We start from the raw sequence: 27,547 nt of genomic DNA on the forward strand, positions 1-27,547 counted from the left end.
ACTTTAACTGGCGAAGGTGGGGTAGCCATGTTAATTTCTTATCGAAAATGAGGCCCAGGAAGCGGACCTCATTCACGAAGCGCAGAGGGGATTTTCCCATGGACAGGTCAGGATCTAAATGACATGTACGCTGACGACAAAAGTGGATACACACGGATTTCTCGGATGAGAAGGTGAGACCTGTTTGGGAGGACCACTCAACCAAACGGTTTATCGTCAGTTGGAATTGACGAGAAGCTGACAAAAGATCGTGAGGTCGTCTACATACAGAAGACCATGTACAGAGGCAACAATGCTTGCCATAACACTGTTCACTGCTATGGCAAACAGTGTCACACTTAATACGCTGCCCTGCGGGACACCGTTCTCTTGTTCGTGAAGATCTGAAAAGGAGTTCCCAACACATACGCGGAAAAAGCGATCTGATAAAAAGTTTTTAATAAAGTACGCCATATGGCCACGGACGCCCCAAGAATGGAGCTGCCTTGTGATGCCAAAGCGCCACGTTGTGTCATATGCTTTTGAAGGTCAAAGAAAACTGCAACTAAATGTTCCTTGTTGAGGAATGCGTCCGGAATATGTGTTTTCAGCTGAACCAGATGGTCCAGTGTGGAACGGTTGGAACGAAAACCACATTAAAAATTACTTATCAATGAGTTTTCCTCCAAAAACTAGGTGAGACGCTTGTTGATCATGCGTTCCATCAACTTGCACACATAGCTAGTTAAGGCAATAGGCCTATAACTCGAGGCTGCGGTGCGTTGTTTACCTGGTTTCAGGATGGGAACGATAATTGCTTCTTTCCAGGAGGTAGGGAAAGAGTCCTCCAACCAAAGCCTGTTGAATACCGCCAGAAGGAAATCTTTTGCTCCAATGGGCAGATGGCGAAGCATCTCATAGTGGATCTTGTCCACTCCAGGAGCTGTATTCTTAGAATCTCGAAGCGCCTGATCGAACTCCCATTCAGTGAAAGGAGAGGTGTATGGCTCGGTGTTATGACTTCGAAAAACTAGAGGGCGTCGTTCCTGACGGTCCTTCTCACGGCGGAAACGTGGTTCATAATTTTCCGAGCTAGACGCATCAGAAAACTGCGTGGCCAAGATATTAGCTATGTCTCCGGAATCTCTGTACAGCGTCCCATCGTGCTCAAGAGCACTCAGGGGAGTAGATGCACCCCCCTGGATGCGACGTACTTTGGTCCAAACGGCTTTCGACGAAGCCTGCTTCGTGAGAGAAGACACGTATTTGACCCAGCACGCGTTCTTACTGTCTCGAATGAGCCGACGCTCACGGGCACGTTTAATGCGGAACTGCTCGAGGTTTGAGGCAGTGTGGTTCCTATTGAATCGATCTAGGGCATGATTGCGGTCCTTGATGGCTGAACTGATCTCCGCAGTCCACCAGGGGACTGGGCGTTGCCTCGCATGTCCACTGGGATGTGGAATGGAGGTGCGTGCAGCATCATGCACTCGTGACACAAAGATATCTAAGGCGTCGAAGGCTGGCAAAGTCGACGCAAGATCGAATTCAAGGTCCACTGCACGCTCGAAGGCACCCCAGTCAGCCCGACTGAGATGCCAGTGAGGGTGTTGTTCACGTGATTGCTGAAGATGTTCGAAAGTAAGAATGAGTGGGAAGTGATCACTCCCACAGAGATCAGGGTGAAGACTCCAAGATGTGGTAGGAGCAAGGCTGGGACTGCAGAAGGACAAGTCCAACGCAGAGTGTGTACCTGAGGAAGGACTGAAATATGTGGGAGTCCCATCATTCAGCAACGTTAAACCTGATACCTCACGGAATTGATCTACAATTTGTCACCGAGGCTCTGTACAAACGGAGCCCCACAAACGATGGTAGGAATGAATATCGCCCAAAAGAACTACAGGAGACGGAAGTTGTTAGAATATGGAAAGGAGGTCCTCAAGAGAGAATCGCTCCTCCCTTGTGATGTAGACACAGCACACAGATATTGGCTGTGGTAGATGGACCCGCACGGTGACAGCTTGGAGGGGGGTGGTAAGGAAGATTGGCGTTGAGTAGATGGTATCTCGAACACCGATTGCAACACCACCGTGTGCGCGACGACCCTCAGGAAGCTTGTCGGTGCTGTAAAGCGCGTATCCGTTCAGAATCACTGATTCATTTGGACGAAAATGTGTCTCTTGGAGACATATGATGGCAGGGTCGAATTCAGATATTAAGATTTGCAATTCCTCGAGATGCGAACGGAAACCGTTAAGTTTCCATTGGAGACAATAAGCCATTGCTGTAGGTATGATAGTTACCTTTTAAGGCGTACTCTATTTCTAGGCCCTGTCACCTTGATAAATTCTTCATCCGCGGCTTCGTCCTGTATCATGTCCTCGGGTAAGGACACAGAGGGCGAAGGGGATGAAGAAGGGGCAGTCAGTGGGGGCGGGTGCTTTTAGCCCCCGGCCTGGCAGCTTTCAGCTGAGCTTTAAGTCTCAGGGTTGTCGATGCCCCCCTGACTGGAGAGCTACTGGACTTCAGAAAGTATTCTTTAGTGTGTACCTGCTTGAACTTCTTCTCTGTGGAGCGAGGAGTGGTTGCTGGTTTCCTCGAAGCAGGGCGAGCTACTACGGGAAGCGTTGTAGTTTGAATGGACACGTCGCTGGTTTGTACACCTACACTGCGACGGGTAAGAGCAGCTGCAGCAACTGTAGCGAATGGCACAAGTAAAATGGGGCGTATACTTTCACGGAGACGTTGTTTTGCTTCACCAGCGGAGATTTTCTCTGTGACGACCAACTCTCTGATTTTCTTCTCTTGTTGGAAAGCACGATGCCAGACTGGGTGCTCGCCTTGGCAGTTAATGCATTTGGTACAGGCTTCTGTAAGAGTTTATAAGATTTGTAAGGTGCTGCTTAAACTCACTTCATTCATTCGTTGTAGTCGATTGCGTCTAATATCACAATTTTTAAAGGAAAAAAGACACATTGTAAACAAGGGCGTGAAAGTTAAATATACATTGACATTAATTTTTGGGAACAATGATCGCCTTTCCACCTTCGAAGCTGATATTCGTTAGGTTTTCTGTAGTGTGCGTCCATAGTATCTTCTAATTTTCGGTCCTTGGGGGATTGTAAACATTAACAATTTAAGTTAAGGAAACTTACAATTTCAAGCAGCAGCTAGAATTTCTTTTAGAGTGTTGTCTTAGATTTCTTTTACACATACATATGGTTGTGTAACATAAAATTTTAGGCATTATTTTAATTTTCAACTACTTTTCAGGAATTTGCCATGCATAGAGAGCAGTGGATAGGGATAACGCCCACAAACACACTTGCCTTAGTTCCAACCTACACTGAACATTACGCCACTCATCACTGAGAGCAGTTTTTCAAGGATCCTGCATGCGTTGGGTTTACACAGATATGCAATGTAAGTAGAGTAGTTCAAATCTAATTTTGTTCTTTTTCAAGGCAATTTATTATTCATTATTTTCATAAGTTTTAAGCTGTAGGAACTTGAAATGACAGACGTCTCTTAGGAAGTAAGCTTATATGTTGAGATGGGAGGACCAGTGGCGACCACTATATGTACCCAAGTGTAGCACACGCTAGAGGTGGTTAGCTAGTATTGAACATTTAGTCAACATAGTGAGTGTGAAAAGAAAATTAAAGTGTCAAATGTACATGAACACTTAAATACATGTATCAAGGAGTCCGAGGTTCGATACTCGGTAGTGGTTCATAATGGTTCAGATCTCACTTTGAACTTTAGTAGGTCCAGTCCCGATTAGCCTTTCTGTGATTAAAGTGGACTTAAAAACAAATTCAAACAACAAATCTGGAAATAGGAAAGGGTGGGTGTGTGTCTCATAGCTTCGGTTATTTCTGTTTCAAAGGGAGTGTTCGCCACTGGGAAGGACAGTACTAATAGTTATACACGGTGTAGGCTGGAGTGTAAAACTTTGTTGTGGCTGTCTTAAGAAGTGTTTTGAAATTGATATGGCATACTAATTACATAATGTGTACAGCGAGATGTTAAAATATTACCAGGCAAGTTGTTCATAATTTTCAATATTTTGTGATGTCCTATGTGTATTTAACAAATTGAACTGCATTGAACTTTTCCTGGAAATATTTATGCATCTCACTCTTTACATACCGTTCCTAATATCTTTGTTACACAATTAATTTCATGGAGGATTAGTGAAAAAAAAATATGGTTGTCTTATGGTTTGACTAAACCACACAGCAAATTTCTGATAGCAGAAATATCAACTTGAACACAGTAAATTTGAGAGTTTTAGCAATATTTGTCCTGAAATGGATATAAGTGTAACTTGTTAAGCGTGCCAAATACAAAATATTTAAGAAAGTACAGTATAACCTCAATTTTGAAAGCTAACAGTACTCTAGTGTTTCTACATATGCATCTGTAGTGGTAAAATACATCCAGTCCTTAAGATTTTTGGCCTTCCATTCATCTTCAGCGTCACCATTAGTCACAAAAGCAAAAAAGCGAAATCTTCTGGTTGTTATAGTTTCTACTTTTCATGCAATCACCTACACTATAGTATTATGTTCAGTGAATTTTGCAGTCTTCCTGATTGGTCTGCTAAAGTTAGTAATCAATAAAAATATACTTGCATAGAAAAATCCTGATATAGTTGGATTCTCAAAAGTATGTACAATCAGTGTTCTTGCTACATTTAGCACCTAATATAGTATAAATTGAAGCCTAGTTAGTGTTGGGCTGTAAAATGTTCTGGTACATGTAGTTACTTGAAATAGCAAATATTGGCTGTGTAACTGGTAAAGCACTCAAAAAAATCAACTCCGTTTCCTCGTAGTACTCCCTGAACGTGATTCTTGCACGCTAATAAGGCTCTGGCGTGTGTTCCTATGCCTCCTACAAGCCTCTGTAAAATTCATATTGACCAGTGATTAACCATTCAACATGCTGTAGAGCCTAAGCTTTAAGCTTCAGTCAGTGGAATTTAGTCCTCAGGGACATATAGTGATTGTAGAATAAAAAAATAGAAACCTCGAATAATACAGTATAACAGATACAAATAACCCCTGGTATTAATCAAACACTCAAAAAGTCAATAGTTCTTGAAACGTACCCAGAATTTAAAAACCTATAAGGCTGAATAGCATGGTAAGAAAAGTTTGGCAGATTGACTTAAGAGCCACGTAGTCATCTGCTAACATCGACTTGTCCTGTGATTTGTCATTATATTGTTAAATTGTTATATTTAAGGGAAGAAAGAAACAATATTAATAAACGTTCAGTTGTAGTACTCTTGGTAAAGGGGTTTCAGTCCTTAGACACATAATAATTTTAGTTACAGTAAAAGTTTGGCCTCTTATAAGTGCAAAAAAGTACAAATATTAAACATTTCGTGCAGTTTATCTAGTAAGCAAAAGCAAAAATACAATAACTGCGCAACATACTTAAAAAAATAAGCAAGCAGAGATATTCTAGTGGCCCATAATAAGTCTAAAATATACTCGAAAATACTCTGACACAAGGTTGGCGGTTATCTGAGATCGAAATTTTCAAGCTTTCTCTGATGCATAAAGTGGCTCTAGGGATCACTAAGCCTCAATATAATGGAAACATGCAGTAAAGGCACTTGGAGAGTTGTAGTGATCACATCATATGAAAAACATGCAAGAACATGAATATATGGAACCCTACTCATATATTTAGGAAACTTTACCTACCCTAACAGTAAGAAAATACCGATAAAACTCTAAAATAAACAAAGTTTCCTATGAAGCAAACCAAAAATAGCATAGTGGAAGTCAATAAACCCTAACAACAACAACAATATTCAACAACTACATCAAAACAAAAACAATATTAATAATAATAATAGTAATAATAAAGTTTGTGGGTAAAGTTTTACTTAAAAATACTTCTTCCTTAGTGATTAGAGAATTTTTTAAAATAAAGAACAAAACTCAAAGTTAAAAATTAATAAATATAAGATACAAAAGGCCATACATAGAAAAATTAATAAAAGAAGTTGAAAAATTATGTTTGCGAGTCTAAACTGCAATAAAAAATATAGCCTGAATAAATGAAATTGTGATATTAGAGTAAAAGATAAGCCTAAACTTGTAAATAATAAGTTAAAAGTTGAAAAAAAAACTCTTTGTAAGTGCAAAATGTAATAAACACTCCTGCCAGAATAGCTTAAATTATGTTATTTGAGTAAAAAATGGAAATAAACTTTTAAAATAACAAGTTAAAAGTTGAAAAAATGTCTTTGTGAGTCCAAAATTTAATAAAAAATGTTGCCTGAATAGATGAAATTGTGATATTAGAGTAAAACATAAACCTAAACTTCAGCTAAAGTTGAAGAAACACAGTTTCTGTGTTTAAATTGCCATGCAAACTCTTGCTTGAATCGTTCAAATAGCGTTTTCTGAGTAAACATACGCGAAAAATGTGAAATATTGGCCCTAACAGTAAAGAATCTGATCAATTTTACGTGAATCCTGATGTTTATAAGGCAATAATCAAAGGGTCCGTGGTTCGCAACCTAGAAATAAGGGCAAATAGTGGATCGCATCCACTTTAACCTGTAGATACTGGAACTGCTTGTTCCTAGTTCAGCCAAATTCCTTACGCTTTAGGTCAAATAGTCTTTGCAATGTTACGAAATACAGAAGAAAAAAAAACGCGTAAATTACTTCCACAAAATAAAAGTGGAACCTCAAAGAAAATCAATACAAATGTGTCAAAATATTGGCGGCACCTGACTTCCATTCAGCTCCCGTAGGGGGAACATAACAATGGAGTATTTTCTCTATTAATGATCGCTCGCGGTTTGGGGTGACGATGAATGAAGTATTCTTCTTTTCTAGTGCAAATTTCGTTCGCAAGCTCGTAACAGGTTCTTGACGTATTCTTCCCTTTTTTTTAAGAGCAATTATTATTAATAACATGCATTCTGCCCATATACTTCGTTTTCATATAGGCTACATCGTTCAATTTCTTCGACTTTAAAGCGAACATAGGCTAACGCCATATATTGTGTTATAATATCTTCTACCTCTGATCGCATCGGGACCGGTTGAATTCGGATAAATCCAGATCCTTAATTATAGCTAATATAATCCAGCACCGACGCCGCATGACATCATCGACGCCTGGAAACCTTGCCTGACGCCATCAAATGGCTTAGAATAGCCAAAACGTGTCCTGAAAACGCATTAACTTCAAGTACCCCGACTGTATAAATCATCCGTGACTCATATCCGGCTGAAACACATATATAAAGTACAACAATAGTGTTAGGTTAGAGTAAAAAACAAACTCTATAATAGTGTATTTTGTACATTAATGGAAAACCATTAATTCCAAACTCCCACGTGTGCATAAACCACCCATGACTCATATCCGGCTGAAACACATATATAAAGTACAACAATAGGGTTAGGTTAGGGTAAAAAACGAACTCCATAATAGTGTCTTTTGTACATTAATGGAAAACCATTAATTCCAAACTCCCACGTGTGCATAAAGCACCCATGACTCATATCCGGCTGTAACGCATATATAAAGAAAACAGAATAATATATTTTGTGCACTAATAGAAAACCATTAATTTCAAACTCACACGTGTGCATGAGTAATCGATGACTCATCTTCTTCTCCACCCCCGACACGTGGCACTTGATTAATTAACAATAGCGTCACCCTCGATACTGAATTTAAAAAAACATTAATCATAATTAAAAATGACAGATAATCGATGAAAAACCACGCAAAGTATTTTCCCTTCTAAGTAGGTGGAACCCAACGTTCTGGGCCTGTGTTTTGACCTACTTTTTATTTTACGACGTTTTACGCACTAAACTAACCTACAATGAGAGAAAAATGGACAGAAAAAGCTCTGGCATCACTTTTTAAGCTTTTTTTTACCTCCTGCAAATCTTGCTCTTATGCTACCTCGTCTTTTGACCTACTTTTGAAATGACTTACGACATTTTCCTATAAGGAGGCTGTCTCCTCTTACTGTAAGCTCCCCCTCAGTGTAATCTACCACGACCTGCTAATATATAGGCTTCTGCTCTCAGCGTAATCCGTTTTTTTTACGGACTAAACTAACCTACAATGAGAGAAAATTGGACAGAAGAGAGAAGCTCTGGCATCATTTTTTTTTAGCTATTTTTTACCTCCTGCAAAATTTTTGCTCTTATGCTAACTCGTCCTTTGACCTACACTTTTGAAATAACTTAAGACATTTTCCTATAAGGAGGCTGTCTCCTCTTACTGTAAGGTTCCTCAGTGTAATCTACCACGACCTTGTGCTCTCAGCGTAATCTGCCACGATGTTGTTTTTTTTTTTGTTTTTTTTTAAACTCATGTGCGATCTTCTACAATGTGTGTGCCCTCCCCCCTTGCTACGACCTTTCGACCTTTACCCGCAGTTCGGGAACCAACCGCTCGTGCAGGTAATCGATTAGGTTAGCCTGATGGTGCTTCTCCATGAGAATGAAAAGCGAATCCGTATCCATGTACATCATGCGCGGACGTGGGTTCGAGGGGAAATTTTCCTCCACGTCCCGCGATTTCCATAAGATGGTCCGAGATAGAAAAGTAACCAGAGAAGCACAAGCGGGGTTCTTGGAAACGAACGAGCCCCACGTTTTTCCGTACGGCCTTCGAACGTAGAATTGATTGACGTGGGGGCGAATCTCTTCCGGAATGTCTTTCAATTCGTACATCTGACCATACATGCTATTCATCATCAATTTAGCCGTATTCTGTTTGGCGTCCATTTCGAGCAGTTTGCCCGGCGGTAAAGTCTTATCGTTTTTAAATTCTTTGATTTTTTTACGCAAGGCCATGATCTTGCGTATGCACGTGGCATTGAGCGTGTGCCGTGAGAAATACACGTGAAGATCAGCTTCCGTACAGCCTGTTTGGGATTCGTAACGCCGCGATAAACATCAACTTCCGTGCCGGGCGGAACGGACGTTCCGTCATGGAAAGCGCGCCACTCCCAAAGTTCACGTTGAAAGGGGAGAGTCCAGCTGCGACCATGACGCATGAACCCCGAGAAAATTCTATATAAAATAACTTACCTGGAAATTATATTCACAGTAGATTTGAATTTTGATTTTTTTTGTATTCCCCCCAGAAATTCTATATAAAATAACATACCTGAAAATTGTATTCACAGTATAGATTGAATTCTTGAGTTTTTTTGTATTCACCCCCAAGAAATTCTATATAAAATAACATACCTGAAAATTGTATCGCTAGACACTTTTTTTTTATTTCTGTTATTTTGGAGAAAGCATAATGGCATCCACCATCAGTTTCAATCGTAAAAATGATAAAACAGAATGTGTTACTTGTGGGAAGCTAATCTCAAGGAACAATTTATCGGTACACAGGGCAAGATGTAGCGAAACAGGTTCGAGAATTAATCGTTCGTTACCTTCTAAGTCTTGTGCTCGATGCGGAAAGATGATCAGCATTACACATTTAAGTAAACACCTGAAAATTTGCAAACCATCGAGCGGACAAGGAACATTGAAAAGAAAAATCGATAATTCAGAAACGGAAGCTTCCACTTCCAAGCAAATTAAATTATCGGATGAACGCAAACCAATTAGATCTGCATTCAACCGTCATATTCAGGATTTCTCTTTTACTTCGGAACCAGGCCGGGACATTCTTAGTTTCTTGCGTGAAACGAAAACATCCGTGATAAATATTCTAAAAAATAAATTGGAAAATAATTCCATAAAAGTATACGTTGATCTATTTTCCGAATACGAAAAAGTCGATGGCACAACAAGTATTTTTTATCATCGAACAAAAAACCAGGCTCTTCATTTGGCGGACGTCGATAATTTGGACGAATTTTATTCCGATCTTTCAAATGAACTGGTTAAGAAACATGACGATTTCGAGGCTAAAGGGTCGGGATGGTCTCTGTGTGGAAGTCCTCACACGTTAACCGTTTACGTGAACCGATTCTCGCCTCTTCGCGCTTCCAGCTACGTTCCTCTTCCACCGAACATTCAACACAAGAGGGCTGTGTTAAATATACAGAACAGCGATAACAAGTGTTTCCTTTGGTGTGTGTTGGCGGAACTTCACCCGATTCATTGGTCAAATAATCCAGAACAGGTTTATCATTACAAGCAGCATGAACTTGAACTGGAAAATGCAATGTTTGGCATCGAATACCCGGTGACCATTTCTGATATATCAAAATTCGAAACACGAGCACGAGATGCAGAAGGAAAACGCTTAATCATCAACGTGTATTCCTATACGTTGGATAAACATGTCGTGCATCCCGTCAGGATAAGCGATGTCGACGATGACGATGCTCGTGTGATTAATCTTCTTCTCATTTCAAACGACAGTGTTCACCATTACTGTCTCATTCGTTCACTATCACGCTTGGTCAGAAGTCAAACTACCAAGGATGCAAACAACATCGAAGTTTGCCCGAGATGCCTAACCACGTTCAACGATCGAAAACAAGTCGATTATCGAAAATACACCGGACGTCAGATTGCTATCGAGAAACTTGCCGAACATAAAATTTATTGCGGCAACAACAGACCGGTTCGAATGTTGATGCCCGAAAAAAACGAAGTGGAAGAATTCAAAATGCACAAGGCGTTGTTGGAACATCCGGCCATCATCGTTGCTGATTTCGAGGCGTTCCTCAAACCACTCTCGTACTGCGATCCGGATCCCGAAGTTTCTTCCACCACACCTTACCAGCTTCACGAACCAAACAGTTTCGGTTACGTTGTCGTGCGACGGGATAAAATAGATGAACCGTACGTATACCGAGGACCCGATGCAATCGAACGCTTCTTCGAAAAGATGGTCGAGGAGGTTGGGAAAATTGGATGCATGCTGCGAACATCGAAACCGATGCTTCCGTTATCTGCTATCGAACTTCAAAATTACTATGACACTGTCAAGTGTCCTGTGTGCGATAACCACTTCACGGACGACAATCGTAAAGTGTTTCACCATTCGCATACGGACGGTCGCTTCGTAAGCGGAATCTGTAATGCATGCAACCTCAAAATCCAAAAACCAAAATTCGTACCCATATTCTTTCACAATGGCTCTAATTACGACTTTCATCCCTTAATCAGGAAACTCGGATACGACGCTCAAAAAATAGATATTCTTGCTCAAAACGAAGAACGATACATCTCTATAAGTAAGAAAGTTATGATTCCCGAGACTAAAAATACCATCGAGATGAGGCTTCTGGATTCGTACAGATTTCTGTCTGCCAGCCTGGACGCTCTTGCCGGCAAACTTTCGGCCGAACAATTCAAAATTACAAAAGCTAGTTTTCCCAACGTAGACATAGAACTCGTTAGACGTAAAGGGATTTATCCTTACGAATACGTTAGTGATAATTCTAAATTTAACGACGACGCTCTCCCACCTCCAAGAGAATTTTACAGCAGACTCAGAGAGAAAGGAATCACGGACGAAGAATACCAACACGCGCAACTCATGTGGAAGAAATTAGAATGTAGGACACTCGGAGACTACCACGATGCCTACTTAAAATTAGACGTGACGATACTCGCGGATGTTTTTCAAGCGTTCAGGAAAACGGCAACGAATATTTACAAATTAGATCCAGCGTATTTCTACAGCCTACCGGGATTAGCGTGGTCGGCAATGTTATTCCAGACAAAGGTCAAGCTGGAACTGATATCGGACGTGGACATGTTACTTTTCATCGAGAGGGGGATTCGGGGCGGGATGGTACAATGCGTGCAGAGATATGCAAAAGCCAACAACGCCCACATGAAAGAAGATTACGATTCAAATCGAGCATCGAATTACATCTTCTACGCCGACGTTAATAATCTCTACGGACATGCCATGGTACAGAAACTTCCTTACGGGGGATTCGAATGGGCATCAGTAGACGTAGAAAATTTCGACGATAGCGAGTATGGCTTCTTCGCAGAGGTGGATATCGAATTCCCCGACCACTTACACGATCTGTTCAGCGATTTACCACCGGCATCCGAGTTCAAATCTGCGCCTCATTCTAATCAATGCAAGCTTTTGTTGACTCTAGAGGGGAAAAAGAGATACGTTGTTCATTACTCGAATCTCCGATTCTTGATCGGGAAGGGTGCTAAGGTAGCGAATGTTAGAAGAGTCCTCAGGTTTAAACATTCCGAGTGGCTCAAACCGTACATTGAAACAAACACGCAACATAGGACGGTTGCCACTTCCGATTTAGACAAAGATTTTTTTAAATTGATGAATAACGCGGTGTACGGCAAGACGATGGAAAACGTGCGGAATCACGTAGACGTGAAATTGGTTTCGGATAAAAATAAATGCATGAAGTGGGTGGCCGATCCTAGATTCAAGTCGAGAAAAATTTACAACGAGAATTTGGCACTTTTCAATCTAGATATAAAATTGATGAAATTCAGAAAACCAATTTACGTTGGCGCAACGGTTCTCGACTTGTCGAAACTTTACATGTTCGAATTTCATTACGACGTGATGAAACCCTTCTACAATGATAAAATATCACTTTTGTACACGGACACCGACAACTTCATTTACAGCATACAAACACCTAACCTATACGAAGACATAAAAAATCCTTCCATGCTCGAGTATTTCGATACTTCTGCGTATCCTCAACCCAACAGATTTGGAATTCCTTCCCTCAACAAGAAAGTCCTAGGTAAACTGAAAGATGAATGTAACGGTGATATTATTGTCGAGTTCGCGGGTTTGCGTTCGAAGATGTATGCCATGAGAACAGAGAGTAGCGTCACGAAGAAAGCAAAAGGTGTGGGCAAGAATACGGTGGAGAACAAACTCACCTTCCACGATTACATCGATTGCCTTTACTCACAATCGACGATACTAAGTATAGAACAAAGAATCCAAAGTGTAGACCACGTGATTACAACAAACAAAGTTAGGAAAGTAGCATTAGATCCGCATGACGATAAAAGATGCATTTTGTCTTGTGGAATCCACACGTTGCCTTGGGGACACTATCGTTTAGAAATTAGTAAAAATTGTAGGCAATGCAAATGAAAAAAAAAAAACAACTTTAACTGTCTCACATACACAATAAGTAACTAGCAAGGACAATGAATCTTTTTGGTTTCCGAAAGCAAACAATGGAGACCATACACCGCGCGACGACAGATCATGAATTTCTACCTTCCATGTTAACTAAACTCAATGGTCTACTGATTGTTCATCTCAACAGTATTTGGACGAAATTTAATGACGATGTGGGCAAGATGTTTTACGTCTTCAATAACAATTTACATTTCTACGAAATTCCGATCGATGGGAAACTTCCAATCACCGTGAATCCGGAAAACGTAGGCGAAAACAAAATATCTACCGGCAAGAACATTTTTCGAATCAAGCACGACAAGGTGCTTTCTGACATTGCGTACGATGTTTCTGCAGGAGATTATCTTTACGTTCAACTCCTAGGAGATTACGATAAACTCATTCCTCTCTTCGTAGAATTACGAATCGTCTATCCTATTATAAATAACCGTTAACCAAAAAATGCCTAACGACATTTTCGGCCACACCAAGCGTTTAGACCACGCAGAAGAGATTCTCATGCTCGATGTCCGAATTAAAAAGTTGAGGAGCGATTTTATCGCTTTGCAGGAGACCTTAAACAAAAGTTTAGAGTCCGAGATCGCTACGCTCCAAACGCAATGTCTCGATCCCATTCTGAAAATCGATTCCGAACTGAAAACGCTCATAAAAAATTACGTCGACGTACCTTCTTACGACAACGTTCAAAATATACAGTTGAGCGTGGATTCGCTTCAAAATGATTTGGCCAAATTACAGCAATTTCAATCGAAAAATGAAGATTTGGAAAAATTGAAACTCGAAATCGAAGAACGAACTTCCGCAATAGAAAAGAATTTCTCTGAACTTCAAACCGTCGTGAACGATATTGATGTAGAACGCTTGCACGTCGTCGTTTCCAAATTACAAGAAGAATTCACCGCCACGTTGGAAGAAATTAAATCCAAGTTACAGACTTTGGAAGATACCATGACGAACCTACCATCGTCGGACGAACTGCAGGTCATCGGTAAAAGCGTCGCGAACATAAAAATTCAATTGGAGGCCTATCGAGATTTCGAACACATTCAAACCACCATCGCTACGCTTCAGGCGTCTCTGGAGTTGATCAACGAAGAAATTAAAAATATTCACGCTGAAGCGAGCGCGTTGACGAGCATTCAAGACACGTTAAGCACGGTTCAGCAGAAGATCCAATATTTGGAAAATTTGAACGTCGAATCCAATCTTGCTCATTTTCATCACGTACTGGACAACATACAGGGTGACTTGGAATCGTTACGGACGAGCGTGCCTTCGAGCGAAGATTTGGAAAAATTGAAAACGGCGGTGACGGCACTATCCGAATCGAGCGACGTCAAAAGTTCGTTGAGCGATCTCGAGAGTAGGGTGGCCAATCTCCCCACCTCCAAAGAATTACACGCTTTGAAAAGGAACATATCACGTATGCTGAAACGACTGGAAACGGAAACGGCGAACGTGGAACAGATTCGAGACGAACTTGCTTCGCTGGTGTCGACGCTGCCCACTTCGCAGAGCGTCGCCGACCTTCACACGCAGTTTACAGAGATGCGAAGCATCGTGAACGATCTTACCGAGAAAAGCTCGAAATTGAATCAAGTCGAGAACCTTCAGAGTATTGTCGTCAACATCAGAGATCAAGTTGGAGTGCTGGAATCCACGCAGGAATATACGCTGGCCTCTTTCGGTGCCAAGCTGCAAGAACTCAACGAAAACTACAAGCAGTTGAACGTGGAAGTGAGAATCAAACCGTCATTTTCTACAGTAACGGATACCATAGTCGAATATTTGTTGCCCGTACAAAATACACTGGGACAGCTTCACAGCAACCTCGTTAGCGTCGATACTAAATTCGCCAAACTGCATTCTCTGCAAGCCATCGAAATCAACAGCGTACCCAATCAACAGAGAATCTCCACGTTCGTCGAAGGTAACAAACTGTACATGCTACATCCTTATCATCCGTACTACAAGTTTCTCCTCGATGGCACGATTCAGATAAACGAATTTTCGTACTGGTCTCACGGCAGAAAAGCTAGCGTCCCCACCATGACCTTGATATCGAATCGTGGTGTCCAGAAAGCAGGAAACATTCCTCTGGCACGTTGGAACGAAACGCGCAACGTATATGAAATACACGAAGACGAAGATCTTACCGTTTTCGACGTGAGTGCCGGCGATAAGCTGATCATTCAAAACACGAGCGAGGTGCCACCCTCTTTGAATCCCATCACGCTGGTGCTTCTCTTCAAACGTAATCTCTAAAAAAAAATGTCTAGGCAAGCCATCGTCCAAGAATTGCATAAACCTGCACGCCGCAACTACGAACGTTTGGCGGTGGTGACCAAGGGCATCGATGACCTCTGGGAAAGCGACCTCGTCGAGATGAGCAGCGGCAAGTTAAAAAACGTACATAAATTGAACAAGGGCAACAAGTACCTCCTCACCGTCATAGACACATTTTCGAAATTCGCATGGGCTCTACCTTTGAAGGCGAAAACAGGAACGTGCGTCACGGAAGCATTCAAGACAATTTTTCGCGAAAGCGGCGGCAGACGACCTCGGTTTCTGCACACGGACAAGGGGAAGGAATTTTACAATGCCGTATTCCAAAAGTTTATTCGGAAACACGACGTTCGACATTACTCGACCTTCAGTGACGTCAAGGCCAGCATCGTGGAAAGATTCAATCGCACTCTGAAATCGCGCATGTGGTCACGCTTCACGCTTCAGGGAAGCTACAAGTGGGTCACCATTCTTCCGGAACTCGTTAACGACTATAATCACACGGTGCACGGAACGATAGGCATGAAGCCAGCTGACGTTACCAAGTCTGACGAGCATCGTTTAATTTCTAGCGTTTACTGTCCAAAGTACACGCCCACGACAAAATAACCTAAATACAAAATTGGAGACCAGGTGAGGGTCAGTAAATTGAAGCGAACGTTCGACAGGGGTTTCACACGAAACTGGAGCACGGAACTTTTTACCGTGGTTCGAGTTCTACCCGGGAACCGTCACACGTATATAATAAAGGACAGTGGCGGTGAAATTTTATTGGGGCGCTTCTACGAGGAGGAACTCTCTAAAACTAAATACCCCGACACGTACCTTATCGAAAAAGTTTTGCGTAAGAGAGGCGACAAACTTTTGGTGAAATGGCTGGGACTTCCGGAAACGAGTTGGATCGATTCGAACGAAGTGATTCTATGAGTGCGTGGAATGTCGTGAAGCGTCTACCTGATTCGGAAAATCGAACGAAGAAAAGGAACGGCGAATTGCTCCCCGACAGCATACGGTGTCTGATCGTAGGACCTTCGGGGTGCGGAAAGACGACACTGCTCATTGATAATTTTATCCTCTCACCCAATTGGTTAGACTGGGAAAACAGACACCTCTACGTATTCTCGAAAAGTCTCGAACAACCGAAATACCAGCAACTTATGAAACTGTACGAGGGACTGGGCATTGCAACTTTCGCAACTGAAATCATTCCACTGGACGATTGTCTCGAGAATTCCGTTGTGGTGTTCGACGACATGATCTTGGAAAATCAAAACGAGATTCGTAATTTTTTCACTCGAGGTCGTCACAAAGGATTGGATTGTTTCTACCTGGCACAAACTTTTTCCAAGGTTCCGAAACAACTGCTACGCGACAACGCTAATTTCATATGTTTGTTTCGACAAGACCACACCAATTTAAAACACGCACACGATGATTACGTAGGGGCTGACATGAATTACAATCTATTTTCGGAACGCTGCTCTTCTTGCTGGAACAGCGACGATTTCGGATTCGTGACCATCGACATGACTCGAAAAGCAAACCATGGAAAGTATAGGAATAAAATAAACGTTTATCTAGACGTCTCAAAGACTAACAAGAGGACAATTTCAGATTTACAACAAGAAGGAAAAAATCCCAAGAAAAAATCAAAAGGTCGTGAGAATCTAAAAAAATAAAATTTGAAAAACGTTCTTTTTTTCAAACGTCTGACAAGCATATATAAATAACCATTACAACAAAAAGTAAGTGTTAGAAAAAAGTGGATAGTCTCAAGCGGTGAAGGCAAGAAAACTACGAGAACCGAACGTATAGGCTGAGAATTCGACGTTTCAAAAACGTTTCAACGTATATAGCAAAATGTCAAAACGTCAATTTCAAGAAGACGAAAATCTCAAGTTGCGGGAATACCTCGTGAAACGCTTCAAAGGTTGGAAATCCGAGAATCGCGGATCCTACGAAGAGAAGAAACGTCAAGATAAACCTGTGATCGACGCCATCAGCGGTCTAGGTAAAGAAATTAAAAGTGTCATGGAACAAAATAAAAATTTGATCAACGAACTCGTACCACTCGCAGCTAAAAGTTACGCTGTACCCACGCCCATTTCGAGCATTCCTTCGACGCCGTTCGAACTGAAGGACGTACCGCCACGACGTCGAGCCATAGGTAGCACGTCGTCGTCGTCTTTGGATAAGATCGAGTTTGGACCTTTGGCACGAAACTACCTGAGCACGGGGAAGTTCGACAAGGACGAAGTGTTCGGATTGTATCCGAGCATGGAGAGCAACGAAGGCGGCGGTGTGGTTTGGAAGATTGGAAAATCGAAGGTGAGCTTCGAAGGCAACGACATTAAAGTTAATTTAGGCGATAAGGATAGTTGGACGAGGTATCCGGGTACGGTGGGACTGTGGGAACTCGTTGCCAAAAAGCAGCCGAAAGATTACACCGACGAAGATTACCAGAGTTACAAGGAAATTTTGATCATGACGGATGCCTTGTACCAAAACAACGACGCTACGCAGAATCGCGTCAAATCCAGCAGCGGCGAAAAATACAGGAACCTCATCAAGCCGATATGGAACCAGGTCAAAACAGGCAGCGGCGTCAAACTCTACAACACCCTGCCCAAAGAGTTTGTGTGGGTGGACGACGTGCTCAAGCTCATAGACAGGTTGTTGGTTATTGCAGGAGAGGAGAATGCAGGCAATCGTAATTTCTACAACGAGAAGGTTGGCATCGTGGACATGATCAGCGCCAAACTTTCCAACTTCATCGTGAACGACGACAAGGGCATAGGTTACCTCATCAAAATCATCAACACGCTGCCTCCGAGATTCTGGAACGTGGCCGAAGGAAAGGGACTCGTGAACGACATCATCAACAAGTTACCTTTCGAGATGCATTTACCTGGCTACCAGTACTGCGGACCGGGTACCAAACTCGAGAAAAGATTGGAGAGAGGAGACAAGGGTGTGAATCCGTTGGACGCCGCATGCAAAGATCACGACATCGCCTACAACACCACGCAGACGGATCTGGATGCACGTCACGAAGCAGACAGAAAGTTAGAGCACGCAGCTTTCGAAAGATTCGTCAGCAGAGACGCTTCGCTGGGAGAAAGAGTTGCAGCACTGGGCACCACCATCGCCATGAACACGAAACAAAAATTTGGGTGGGGTGTATAAATAACATACAGTAAAAAAAACAACATGGCTCGTATAACTGATTTGCCGCACGAACTGCTGTGTATTATATTTAAACAGGCAGTAAACGGAGATGTTAATAAACTTTTAATCATAGCGAGATCAACGCCGGAATTTCGCATCCCTTGTGAAATGGCTGTCAAGGACCGTCTTCGGGAGATCAGTGGCATGAGGTGCGGTGATCTCGACACTCTTCTTTCGGCTGCAGGGGAAAAATTAAACAAGAGAATGGACGAACTGCACGAGGCGAGGCAGGGAAGAAGACGATACACGGATGATTGGCATAAGTCGAAACAAAAGACGGAAGAAATCATCACGCACATCATCGCGTTTTCCGAAGCACGGACTTTCTTCCTCTGTTAAAAAAATAATAATATATATATACGTGTCAAAACTTGATATATAAATAACACACACATCGTGAAAAAAAAATCTTCGGTATATATAAATAACACACATTGTGAAAAAAATTAAATTTCTCTAACACACACACACTGAAATTTTTCTCTTCGATATGAGTGAAAAAAACATGAGTGATCTCCAAGCATTAAAACAAATGCTAAATTTGTCAGTCGAGTATGTAAAAATTCAGGAATTGGAAGTCGGCAAACCTTACACGATAACTTCCGGTTCAATCGTTTCTACCCAGTATGGTCCCAAGGTGCGTCTGTTGCTCAACGCACAATACAGTCTATTTTTACCAGATCGATACGCTAGCATGTTATCCGACGAGAAGCTAGCTATTTTAATCGAGAACAAAACTCGAATCGTGTACAAGGGTACAAAGGAACTTCTTGGTAAGAAAACAAAGCACGTAATAGAATTTGTTTAACGACGCTGCGCGGAGTATATATAAAATAACATACCTTGAAAAATATGACAACTTGCATAACTCAACTTCCTCCCGAAGTGTTGCACAAAATATTTACGCTCACGTTTGACGGGGACGTAACTAAACTCATAGACTTGTGTAAAGTAACGCCAGAATTTCGTTCACCGTGCAAAATGATTTTAATGGATCACCTCCGAGAAATAAGCGGAATGAAAAAAATGTTCCGATCCCCAGAGACTCTCTTTCGAGCCGCAAACAAAAAAATTGACGATAGGTTAGACGAGCTGCACGAGTGGAGGCAGGGGACAAGAAGATTTACCGAAGACTGGTACGCGTCGAACATTGAAACTGTCGATCTTGTAAACCACATGATAGCATTAGGCGAAGCAAAAACTTTTTTTCTTTCCCAGAATACATATATATAAATAACACATCGCCACAGTTGTTTTGAGTGAGACGATATAAATAACACATACCTTGAAAAAAAAAAAAATTACACGAGACAAAAAAAATCTCGGAACATACATATATATATAAATAACATACCGTGAAAAAAAAAAATTACACGAGAAAAATCTCAGAACATTTATATATATATAAATAACATACCGTGAAAAAAAAATAACATATAGAGCATCAACATGAAGCCCAAGGGTGTCGTGTACCAGATACCATACTCCAATCTTAAAAATCTAGGTGCCCTGGATGGCTTACTCACCAAGAAACAACGCGAGAAGAAACGTTCTTGCTTGACGAAAGGACACGGAATGAAATTACTTCTCAGCACACCACAATTGAGACGCTTGCAGCGTTCGCGGAAACAGCAAAAGATCGGAGGTTTCATATTCAGCATCCCGGCCATCCTGGCAGCATTGGGGGCCGTTGGAAGTTTGGCGGGGGGTAGCGCCGCCATCGCGAAAACCGTCATCGACTCGAAGAAGAACAAGGCTGAGTTGGAAGAACAGAAACGTCACAACCTGGCCATGGAGAAGAAAGGGGGGAAGGGCGTGATGAAAAAGTTTAAAAAAAAGAAACAGCAGCACTCACCAACCGAGACATTGAATCTCTGATCAAACCATTACGAATCAAACACTTCAGAGGAGTTTTCATGTCCGACTCGTTACCTTCAACCGTTAAAAGAAGAGAATGTGGAGTAGTCAACTTGGACAGTCAAGAAAATCCAGGCACGCATTGGATATGTTACCACAAAAACGACAATAACAAAGCATTCGTTTTCGATTCTTTCGGAGGTGTTCCACCTACAAATTTAGTTCATTATCTGAAAACGAACAAAACCTCTATATACTACAACGACGAACGCATTCAAAATTTCAAAGACGTGAACTGCGGTCATCTCTGTCTCTCCATGCTCGCGTTTCTCTCTAAAATAAATAAGCCGCAGGTGGAAGATTTCCAGAAAGCATTGTGGAACCTTAAACACGATGGGCGTGTTCCATCTCACGAGCGAATCTTCGATCTTGAAACTCACGCTGCACGACGACATCGTCTATCCTAAATCCGTAGCTCTGCGTGCATTCTACAGCATGTACCTCATACCTAACGTCACGCAGCACAACAACAAAATTAGCGTCGGAAGCGAACACATCGTCGTCACGCCAGGTCAATACAATCTTTCTACTTTGCAAGCTCAGTTACCCAAAGGCACGTACCTTTCTCAAAATTCGGTCACGCACAGAGTGGAAATCCTATCCGCGTCGGAGACCGTGGATCTGGGCACCATGGGAGAACTTTTAGGTTTCGAGAACGACACAAAACTCGAAGCTGGCATCAAACACGTAGCAACCAACATTCCTAAATTCTTGGCCATAGAAACTTTGAACGTACACTGCAACGTGGCGGAAGGCATGATCACGAAATCCTCGGACGGGTTGTTGCTGGGAAGTCACAAGCAGACGGGAATCATAGCCACTTTCAAACCCAGTTCCGAATTCATGGAACCGATCATCTACACACCCTCTTCGCCGATCTATTTTCCAGTATGTCGCAACCGCATAGACGACATAGAGTTGGTGGTGACGAACGAGAAAGGAGAGGTGGTGGATTTCGCAGGTGCAACGACCACTGCCATCGTGGAGATCAACGTATAATAAATAACACGCATAGTGAAAATGGAGCAAATCGAAAGTTACGAGTTGCAATCTTTTCCTCCGAACCGTCGCACGTTCGCCAATCTCAACGAAGCGAACAGGGAGATCGAATACGACGTGGACGTAGGGGATGGGTTCGTTCATCCTCACAGACCGGACCTCTACCTTCAATTCGACGTGGTGAAGAAGGAAAGCGGAGAAGCGTTTCCGCCCAATGCCAATTTGAAACTCGTGGACAACTTCGTGCCTCACCTGTTCTCGCAGGTGGAGGTGAGGAAACACAACACCGTCATCGACAGAATCGATTATCCAGGCATCACGTCGACGGCGGTGGGAACATTGAAATTATCCAAAACGGACGCAGCGTACTACCAAGCGGGAGGATTCGAAGCCGGGACCAAAATATCGACGAGAAGTCACACGGTGCTCTTTCCCATGCGTCTGCTGCCCGGTTTCTTCTCGGACTACAAGGAGATCATGTGGAAGGGAGGATTGAGGGTCACGTTTCGAAGAGCGGCCAACGACAACGACGCACTGATGCGATACACCAACTTGAACGCCGACGGCACGCCGATAGCCAACACTTTACCCGAAGCAGCGAAATGCGTCATCCGGAGCATGGAGTTGAGAATGCCGGTGGTGGAATACGAAACCAACTACGCCCTCAAGTACAAAGCGGAGATCTTGAAAAGTCCACAGGTGCCGATTCACTTTCACGGTTACCAGTGCGTGCAGAAGTTAGCGTCGGGAAGTCACATGGAATTCGACGTCACGACTCAGTTCAACAACATACAGTTCGACATGCCAGATTTCGTCATTGTACTTTTTCAGACCGGGCGCGATAACAATCAGGAGAAAGATTCCAGCAAGTTCGACGACTGCAAGATCAAGAACGTTTATCTCAAGAACGGTAGGAACGAAGTGTTCCCGCGCGAGAATTACAACCTCGACATGACCAAAGACGATTACCTGAAACTTTACGAAGCTTACACCTCTTACAAGCGCGTGACCGAGGGAAGCGTGGACATGTACTACACGCCCAGCGAATTCAAAACCCGCAGACCCATGTCCGTCATCAATACCACGAAGAGGAAGCAGGTGGTGGTCAACGATCGCACCAACATCAAGGTCGTGTGCGAGTTCAACAGTCCGTTGCCCGAGGATACTCTATGCAGCGTGATCCTGGTCGCCGAGAAGTCCTTCGTCCACGACGTGAAGAACGAGAGGGTCACAGAGCAGTTTTAACAGGTTTTTAACATCTTTTCTTGCACAAATAAGGAATATTTTTGTACTAGCACAATCAGTTACAATGGCACAATACGAATTTCACTAGTTCAGATCAGTTACAAATGTCAATTTCATCAGTTATCAGTTACAATATCTTTTTTTTTTTCATCACTATAGCACGAGAGACAAATCAGAATTTTGCACAAAAAATTTGTTGTTATTTTTTACACGAGAAAATTAACAATAAAATTCTTTCTTTTTTTTATCGTTTCAGATGCTGTCGAAACATCAAAAAACACATACACATACACACACACTAGAAAAAAAAGCATGCAACTTTATTTGTAACACACACACATACATTCTCCATCTTCATCAAGAAAATATTATAATAAACATAATTATTTTTTATCTATATCTCACAATAAAACTCTATATCCAAAAATATTACAACATCAAAATAACACTAGAGTCGTTAGTACACGTTGCATGCATTTACGGAGGTCCTCTGTAGAGTTTCATGGAAGTTTGAGAGAAAAAAAAAGAAACACGTGAAACTCTATAGAGGTGTGGTTATCTACAACCGCAGCCGTTAGAGAACCTTTTACTTTTTTTGGTTGGGCACCACGCACTCCTGGCGAGGTTATAGGGGCCAGGAATCCTAAAAAAAACAAAAACAATTATTATTATTTGTTTGTTTGCGTCACAATACGGAAAAAATAATGAGAGGCACGCACGCGCATATGTGTGTGTGTGTGGCACATCGTTTTCGCGAGAGAGGTTTACAAAGCTCGCGATATATAAACATTTGGCCCGGACTTGGAAAATTACGATAAGGCGCATTCATCCTTCAAGGATGAGAAAGTGAATTTACTCATCACGGCTTTTCTGCGCCGTGAAACATCGTCAGCGCAATAAATGAAGCGCGGAACGTGGAGAGAAAGTGAGTTTTTGAGGTTTCGGTGCGATTTTCTGAGGGGTCGAAAAATCAGGGTTGTCATCAAAGGCATATTTGTGACACTACTCTAAAATAGGTCAAAGCACGTAGAGGCTCTCGTGTAGTTTAATCCATAGGTTAAGTTATATCACGTAAGATCGTGATATACCTACCAAGTGTGAGTGGGGAAAAAAATATTGCAGTGAAAATTGTACTAAAAACATCGCTAAACGCTAAAACGTTGACAAAAAATTGTCAAAATATGTCAAAAAGTGATATTCAATTGATAAAAAAAGAGGATACCTACAAAGTGTTACTTTGAACCGCTTAATATACACTACTCTTCTACTAACGGGGTCCGCGACAGTCGGTAGAGTCGGCTATTAAAATTACAGTTTTCATATTGTGTACTAACCTTGACTACAGAAGGTGTTGAAAATGATGTCCCTCTGCTGCAACACATTCCTGGCATCTCCGAAGGAAATTGGCATTTACACGTGCAAGTTCGTCTACTGTAATTCTCCCGATTTCTCGTACAATATTCTCTTTTAACTCACGGATGGTGTGCGGATTGTCTTTGTACACTTTATTTTTAGATTTCCCCATTTTCTTTCCACTTTTATTCAGAACTGACCCTGTTACTCTAAACTTTTTTACGAGGTTTAATATAGTGGTCCTATGTGGAACGGGAACACCAGGAAATTTCGTTGCAAAACGTCGTCGCACTTCTCCACAATTCCTCATTCCGAAGTAACACTAATAAGATAAATCCTTTGTTGTAATGTAAACTTTTGTGGTGCCATATTAAGCCACAATCTTCATTCAACACACGGACACGACACAACATAACTTCCGAGGGAGGATTATACTGGCGTCAGTCTGCAACATCAACAGAAAGCGAAGATTGGAGAGCGAAAAAAACAGACTGTAGCGCGCGACTGTCGCTGACCCGTTCACCGGGAAAGACAAGCGCTGACGCCAAGCCGCTTGCCGCCGAGTCTCGTAGTGAATGTCAGGGAATGCTCTAGTATATACATGTATGTGTATGTAAGAGTATGTATCCCCCTCTCTCTTACACTCCCGATTTTCCACTTACTTCTTTTCCCTTTTCTTTTCTTGTTTTCCTGTTTATCTTTTCTAATCTATTGTCGCATCTTGTTCCATTTCCTTTCGCTTTCTCTCTGATGGACACAATTATTTCAAGGAAGTGTTTACCGTGCACAGCCATACCCCAGCCATACATTCTGATCACATTCTTTTATGCATGTTAATACAATGAAATAAATGTGAATTAGATTTAAGCTTGTGTAGCAAATACAAGACACATACTTGATTTTATGTATTCGGCGACAATGATAGAAAGTGCGATGGTAGACAATCGTGAAGTTTCTCGTAATTTAAATGCATGATCCTGAGCATTGTATTTTCATCGTAGGAGTTTTTGACTAAAAGAGTTTTCTTACTCCTCGGGAGTCACTTTTCTTAGCTTACAAGGTTTGCACAACTGAGAAATCTATCTGAATGTTTGTAGTAGCGGCGATTAGGTGCCAACATTTGAGGGGCAAGGACAATATACTTTTTCTTGGTAGAAAAGACTTAGCATAAAGAGGCCATAGTGCGGGGGTAAAAAGTGGCAAAATGAGGCGGGGGAACTGCATCCCCCACTTCCCTGTCCTCTTAATCGCCGCCACTGAATGTTTGGAACGTCTTATTAGGAATGATTTAAAGCACACACGGAAAACATATTCTTTGTCCATTAAGTAATAAACAAGTAAGATTGAAAAATCTGTTCAGAATTGAAGAGATTATTAGCTAAGTTGCTATTCGTTTTCTGATCTGTCGTGTTACTAATGCGGGAGAAACAATACACGTATGGTTACATGAACTTATTTTTTGAGGCAACAAAATGATTTCGGACACAAGGAATTCATCGAAGTTGATCACCGTGCCAGTAATAATTCATCTATTTTTCATAGATGATTTGGTTTGTATGGTGTGACAATTTCGAACCCACTAGAATGTCAACCTCTACCCTGTGCAGCTTACCCTGGAAACTTTATTCTTTCAGGGAAACGAGTCCTTGGCGCTTGGAACCACTGTCAAAGTAATAATATATGAGGGTTTGTATTTTGAGTGTCAGCATGTGTTTGTTTTCGCCCCTTCGTTACTTTCATCTAATCACCATTGAACCTTATCGTCGTCATTATCAAAATTAGCAGTAAAATTACTTTAAATAAAACAAATCAACCACAACTTACTCTTCCAAAAATTTAGTTTCATTAGTCTATAGCTCTTAAAAAGTTGAGGTGTAGTTTCAATTGCACAGCGTTTCATTAGTGGATCAAGACAGCTAATTCTGTGAAAAATGACGTTGTTTTCCGAAAGTATCAAATATTTGTATCAGGCAATCACCCTCTTAAAACTGACGCATTTTCTGTGGTGATAAAATGCCACGTTTGGTGCGAGTTCTTTCTGTATATTTTCCCGTGTTCGACTCCCCCCTCCTTTGGTGGGAGCACAATTCACACGGGTTCAGACTACACGTTAAACTGTAGGTTTAGTCCCGATTAGCCTATCTGATCATAAAAGTGGGCTTAACAAACTAACAAAATCGTCTTCTGGATACTTCGTGACAACTTTCTTTTCTTTACTTCAACTGCATCTACAGATTCTGTTGACATTTTCGGCTGACTCATATGGCAAAATTTATGTGTGGGACGAGAATTTCTAAATAGGATAAGCCAGTTATTAGTAATTGAATAATTCTGTAGATTTTTCCATACATAACTGGTTTACTAAAATTTATTCATTTCAGTATTGTTGTGATTATTGTGGTTCCGTCTTATTAGTAGAATGAATATAAAGTTGATATTTCGCATACCATATTGATATTTCAAGATAACAGGTACATAAAAATTGTAATGAAATAATAAAGGGGACACTTTTGGAATTTCAATGCAGAGCTAATTAAAACTATATTATACTCTCTAGCATACTTAAACCCGAAGGTTTATGGCTGCAGCAACACAAGCGTTCCATCTGTCCCTATTTGGGGCAAGATCAATCCAATCTTTCCCATCCTTGCCGATTTCTTTTAGGTCCATCTCAACGTTATCCCTCCATCCTCATCTTGGCCTTCCTGCTGGTCTCTTACCATCAGGTTTCCCAACAAAAATCCTGTGAACTATTCTTTCCTCTGCCATTCGTGTCACATGGCCTGCCCATCTACAGCCGGGAAGAAATAACCTGGCAGTGACGTCACTCCCTGCTAAGTCAGCGTTGCCAACTACTATGAAAGGTACCATGGCACGAGTAAGGGTACGAGCAGTAAGGATCACGGTGCAAACTACCAATTTTCAATTTAATGTTAGCACTGCTAGATGCTTATTTTATGTTTGTTTATTTTAATTATTTCATATAATTCAGCTTTCAGCAAACATTCTGCATGCGGAATATTGTGAGATGACAGCCACGACTTCATTTCACCCTTCCTGCTGTTTGATGTTGGGATTTTTTATACAGGGTGGCTCAATAAGTCACTTAACACCCTCAGTACAAGGCCACTGTAGCGCGCAACATGGAAATGGTGATGACCAATCGTTATCAGGCCAAGGGGGAACCACATTGACGCCACCCACACGGTCGGCGGCCATCTTGATGTCCGCCATCTTGAATTCAACTTCAGAATTTTAAATGGGAAGGGTGTCGTGCAACATATCGAAATGGGCTAGAATTTCACGAGAAATGCAATGGTGAAGGTTTTTTCGACGTATCTTTAACCAGTAAAAGGTTATGACTGAATTCTTGTACCAATTTGCTGCTTTTCGAGGT

Source organism: Lepisma saccharinum, chromosome 8 (assembly GCF_977018435.1).
Source record: "Lepisma saccharinum chromosome 8, izLepSacc3.1, whole genome shotgun sequence".
Lineage (NCBI taxonomy): Eukaryota > Metazoa > Arthropoda > Insecta > Zygentoma > Lepismatidae > Lepisma > Lepisma saccharinum.